The sequence below is a fragment of the Pinus tabuliformis genome, chromosome 5_2 (assembly GCF_031772625.1).
Source record: "Pinus tabuliformis cultivar Carrire ecotype Pingquan chromosome 5_2, CPIR1, whole genome shotgun sequence".
Classification (NCBI taxonomy): domain Eukaryota; kingdom Viridiplantae; phylum Streptophyta; class Pinopsida; order Pinales; family Pinaceae; genus Pinus; species Pinus tabuliformis.
Genome location: NC_142306.1, coordinates 1,057,915,250 through 1,057,921,517, shown reverse-complemented (window position 1 = coordinate 1,057,921,517; position 6,268 = coordinate 1,057,915,250). Strand labels below are relative to the sequence as shown.

Genomic DNA, 6,268 nt, shown 5'->3' with positions numbered 1-6,268 from the left:
TCATTAATTTCCCTATTCTCTTTTTTATATAATAGAACATATTTTTAGTCTACAAGGTTTCAAGACAAGGACAAAAATAGTATAAGAGCAATAAGGATTTCATTTGATTTTCCATTCATATTGTTTGGCACTTATAAGAAACTTAAATCATTACATGGAATTTATCTTTCCGTTTTAAGAAAACAACATTTATTTAAATACCAAGACTAGTTTGAATACATTTTAAACATAAGTGTCTAGGAACTTGAAGATATCCTTGCTCAATAATTTAAATTTTGGATTGAATATTTCCATACACTTATGATTCCTTTCGAGCATCATTCAAAATAAGCATTTTAAGTACATATTTTAAAAATAGTTTGAAATTGAATTTGTTTCATGCTTTCATATTTGTAGCGTAGCTGTAGTCTTTTAAGAAGCTCTGTATTCTTTATTTGTTGCAGTGTGTTTACTTCGGAATGTATTTTCTTGAATATTTTATTTTCAAATTTTTTTGATCTTACAAATCCCTTAGACCATATTCTAGCATATATTGAGCTACGTCTCTAAGTCTTACGACCCCAGACTTACAATTTAAATTTGGGTGTAAATCTAGCATTTATACCTCCCAACGTTTTGACGCCATTGTCGGGGAGGCGTTGTAGGATAAGGCCTCATGATTTGTTGTGCTTTTCGCTTTCCTTTGCAATTGAATTTTTAGATTAGTGAGATTCCCCTTGCTTGCTGAAGCATACTGGACGGTATTGCCAGAAAGATCACAGGCCAAGTTTTCTTTCCTGCAAATGAGTGATTTTATTCATTGCAAGTGTGGTTATTTTCTTTATTGCAATTGAGATTAATTGATTTTTTTTCTTCTTTTACCATCACAGGGCAACTAAAGAGCAGAGATGACGGTAAGACGTGAGTGAAGAGCCACGCATTCACTTTTGTTTGGGTCACTTCAAATTTTGGTTGTCCGAGTAAACAAATATTTCAAGTTTGGTGCTAACAAGACTTTCCATATAGCAAGAACATGTCAAGAACTGTGATGTTATTCCAAGAATTATATCAAATTATAGAAGAATTTGGGGTCTCTGCTTCACAGAAAGATCACATTTTGGCATCAATAAGAGAAATGTCTATTCCTCTGGAAGAGAAGATTCATGAAGATCTAGAAGATCTTCCTAAGGAGACCGAGAAGCTATGGATCATGCATGATGAGGAGAAGCCATTAGAAGCAGAACATCTATCTGATTTGGCCTACACTTTAGAGGATAGACAAGGAAATGTGGAGGATTTGCACGATGCACTAGATGTTGCCCATGAATCAAGTAACCAAGAGTATATGGATCCCATAGAATCTTGGTTCCAAATGATTGTTAGTATCCACTCCTCCTTTATCATTCGAAAATTTGTAGCATCACATCAGTTAGTGTAGCTGGTACCTCATGTTCTGGTATTTTCTCGTATATACTTTTCAAATTTGAACATGAGTATAATTATCCTCTTGTTGTGCACGTGGATGCATTGGAAGTACTCCTATACTTAAAAAGGAGTCTTCTGCTTTTTAGGGTAGAGTAGGGTAGGAGAATAAATTAATGCCATGAATAAAAGATGTTACAATAATACTATTAGGGTTTTGATTTTTAAAGTATAGCCACTTAAATTGCTTTTGATCCATATTAGTTGTTAACACACCCATCTGTGATAAATCTTGTTGAGTATAATTCACTCTAATACCTCATGATTCTGCAAAAGTAACCATCATTAATCACTCTAATGAGTTGTCATCTAGGATATATATTTTTCAGTTTCCCTTAGAAGGTATTATTGGAGAGCCCCCTATGGTGGATCACTCTTGTAAAGTATCATAATGGGTTGTTCATGAGAACACTAGAATTATTAACTCAAAGAGTCTTTCAGTCATTATCTGGGATATTTTTAATAAGTCTTTAGGGTAGAAGAACTAGACAGTAATGATTGGTCATTAAAAAAATTCACACCATCCCATACTCTTAAGGAGTAGATGAGTCTCCCCACTTATTTAGTAACGTTTAAGGTTAATCATAATCAGAGTTTACAAGAGATTTAGGGAAGGATAGGAGGTCTCGTGATGAGTCAACCTACCACGATCATGAGACCTAACATGCATGACATTGTTGATGTTGGTCACCAAGCCAAAGTAATGGCTTTTAGCCAAAAAGTTGGAAGACATGAGGTCTCATCACGAGACGACCTGTTCATCCATGATACTTCTTGTGAGTGGCACTACCATCAGCTGGTTACCAAGCCAAGACAGTGGCCTTCATTAAAATTAAAATAAGATAACTCTAAATCTATATCTAGTAAGTGGGACACATGGATTTCGCTGGGTTAAAAGACATCCCTGTCGAGGTTATAGACACCTGCGAGCAGTAGGGCCATCTCTGTGGTATTAAAGTTAATTGTATACTATGATTTGCTTGGTTATCCTTCTCTTTCCCTGAAACTCATCATTGTGATTCTTGGAAAATGGTTTTAAGACGATTTGGACATGATGCTTTGAGTTCTATTTTTCAAAAATCTGGAATCTTTAATGATGTGGTACCCTTAGTAAAGGTAATTATTTGTACTGATTAGGGAGAAATTCAGTTTTTCATCTAGATGACAACGAAATTTAGAATGTTCAATAAAGAGGTTGCTCATTGGTCCAGGAAAGTGTCATAATTTTTATTTCCCTTTTTTGGTATCATAACTCACTTTAATTTTCATGATAATTAGAGTGATGAAATACTTAGTGATTACTACTCACAAGGTGTTGATTGAAAACCATGTGTATTGATTGTGGTTGCCTCTAAATATGTGCTACACAATCTAGGTATAATATTGCTATGGTAGGAGCAAGAATCTTGTGGTAGTTTTCTTGAAATTGCACCTTTTCAAAAAAAGTTGACCTTTATCATAAGACTCTGGGTAGAAGCAAATAGAGAATCCATTTGAAACAAGACAACAAGTATGTGCAATACTCTTTCTCCATAATGTCTACCTTTTGTACCTAATATTGTTTATCATTCCTACTTTCAATAAGAGTTGTAACATGGTTTTAGTGGGCATTTTAATAGTTATGTTGCAGGCTAATGAGTGCTTTAAAATACTAGGCATCTTCATATTTACTTGCTGAAATTTTTTTTGACACTCTTATCGAAACCATAGTTTGATCTTTAAACATTTCCCCTGCCTTCTTTCATTTCCTCATTAAATGGTTTGTCTTGCACGAGGACGTGCAAGAAGATCAGTGTGGGGAGATGTTGAGCTGCTTTTTTGTCTAGATTTCTACAATTCTTATCAAATAATTCTATGTTTGTGACTAGTGTTTTTAATCATTATTATCTTATTAAGTTGATAATTAGAGGCATTCAGAGGAAATATCTATTAAATTATGAATTCTTCTTGTTAATTAATTGGAAGAGCGTTAATAATATACCTTCTTGGTGGCAGGTGAATAAGTCATGTACTAGCACCAACAGTGCAGGAATGCTTCCTGAAACACATTTAATTACGGATTCATCTCATGCACAGAAGTAGAAAAACATTTAAGGATTCATCTCATGAATAGAAGCATTAGCTTGAATTCAATGAAAAATATTTAGAACTACATTATGCACCTCTTATTGAGTCTTAAGATGAGATTGTGCACAAATATTGTTGAACAACACCCATGAAAAGTCATTTTTATGACAACTTGATGGGAAGATGATCGCAGTTAAGGGATTTGAAAAAGAAAACAGAGATGAACAAAAAGAAAAAAATAATTTCTAATAGAACTAGGAATTATTGGGCATGTATGCCATCTCAACATAGCCTCATTGATAGGGTGTTGCATAGAGAACGATCTTCATCTCATATTCCATTTCAATCTGCATGGTATTTTGGCTTCACTCCTTCACGGTACCAAGACTAGGGTGCTGGAATGGTCAATTAGGTACAAGGTAGCAATTGGAACAGCACGGGGGCTGCATTATCTACACAAATGCTTCTAGCGATGCATCACCCATAGAGATATAAAGTCTTCAAATGTCTTGACTAGGCACGGATTTTGATTCACAAATTTCAGATTTTGGATTGTCTAAATGGATTCCAAAACAGTAAAGCATCATCTACCAGGAAGTTTGAGAAGAAATACGAGTCTACCATTGATGTTGAAGTCCGTCCTCTTATTTTTTTACAAACTATGGAAAAATTCACTTTTATTGTTGGGACACTGTTGGGCAAGAGAACCTGGTAGCAGTATGAGGTAGAACTTGTAGCATCTACAACCCAACCTCTTCCAGATGATGATGATGATGCTTTTGAATAGCTTCGTTAAATATGCTTTTGTGTATTTAGGGTTTAGCGGATTCAGTTAGTTTTGTATCATTGGAGTTTTCTCTTGAGTCCCGACATTTAATTCAGATTTGTATTTGGGGCTTAGAATAGAACTGTTGCATCTCTATGTGCTTTGGGTACTTGGCACCTAAGTATTTACTACATGGGATTGTTGATGAGGAAACTAATGTCTTTGCATTTGGGGTGTTGTTGCTTGAGATTATCTCAGGTCGTAGATCAGTGGATGCTTCTGAGAAGAACATATTGTCTTGGGCTAAACCCTTAATGGAGTCTAGAAACATTCATGAACTAATAGATCCACAGCTTCAAGGTCAATATGACACTCATCAGATGAAGAGAATGGTGTTAATTGCTTCACTCTGCGTAAGACATTCAGCTATCTAGCGACCATCAATGAATGAGGTGTTACAGTTATTGATAAAAGGTCAAAGTAATGAGCTAGTGAATTATTGGAAAATGCCAACATCCTTGATAAATAAAGATGATGATGATGGACTGGAGCTCCCCAGCTGTGCATTGCCTCTGCTAGCAATGCGATGGTCAAATTAATTCCAGAAGTCGGGATTGCACCAACTCAAACTCGAAATTGGAATCAAATCTTCTCATTTTGATTTTAATTAATTTATATTAACCAAAAATCATAAATTTATATGCTATGTAACAATTGATTCGTTTAACTAGAGCAGTTTTGCTGCTATAAAATGGAGAGTTGTGTATTAATAGAAAAATCACACAAAAGGTTGGATTGCAGAAGAACACTAAGCTATGGATTGGAGATTCAAACCTGTACATTTCATTATTTTGCATATATTGGATTTCAATTGTGCCATGAGAGGAGTCTGAGCCGAGTGGAATGATCCTTGGAGAGGACGACTGGAGCCCAACACTTAATTGTTTCACATTTCTGTAATTTTATTTCAGTAGTAATATGATTCCACATTCAATTTACATTTCCAGGCTATTTCGAATCTTTGAGATGGGGTGTTGATTTGATTTTTACAGTAAGATCGAGATGGTTGTTCGGGCCCATTAGCTAGTTCGCTACCTAGACTACTTAGGATTTATTTATTCTATTACATTTTATTTCCTGTTAGTGTGATTTAATTCACTGCATTTTATTACATGCTTGTGTAATTCATTTGACTATGTTTTATTTCCTAAATTATGTAGTGTGATTTAAACTTTGCTCTGCCATTTCATGATTTCTTAATTGCATAGGTTTGATAAATTTAATGCCAATGTCATTTTAGGATTTATTTTTGTTCCAGTAATTAGATTAAAAATAGAGTAGACTTAACAAGTGCTTCTTTTCTCATTTTCACTAATTGCCTTGTTCTCTTTATTATATAACATAACATATTTTTAGTCTGCAGGGATTCAAGGAGGGGACAAAAATAGTATAAGAGCAATAAGGATTTCATTTGATTTTCCATTCATATTGTTTGGCACTTATAAGAAACTTAAATCATTACATGGAATTTATCTTGGTGTTTTAAGAAAACAACATTTATTTAAATACCAAGATTAGTTTGAATACATTTTTAACATAAGTAAAGTGTCCAACAACTTGAAGATATCCTTGCTCAATAATTTAAATTCTGGATTGAATATTTCCATACACGTATGATTCCTTTCCAGCATCATTTGAAAGAAGAATTTTAAGTACATATTTTAAAATAGTTTGAAATTGAATTTGTTTCATGCTATCATATTTGCAGCGTAGCAGTAATCTTTTAAGAAGCTTTGCATTCTTTATTTGTTGTAGTGTGTTTACTTTGGAATGCATTTTCTTGAATGATTTCCTTTTCGAATTGTTTTGATCTTACAAATCCATGAGGTCATATTCTGGCATATATTGTGCTACGTATCTAAGTCTTACGACCCCAAATTGACAATTTAAATGTGGGTGTAAATCTAGCATTTA

General features: G+C 34.1%; 1 pseudogene; it reads left to right on the top strand.

The window, feature by feature from the left end:
* Positions 1-1,012: 1,012 nt before the first annotated feature.
* On the top strand, positions 1,013-4,893 carry LOC149162869 (putative receptor-like serine/threonine-protein kinase At5g57670 pseudogene; annotated as a pseudogene).
* The last annotated feature ends 1,375 nt before the right edge of the window (positions 4,894-6,268 follow it).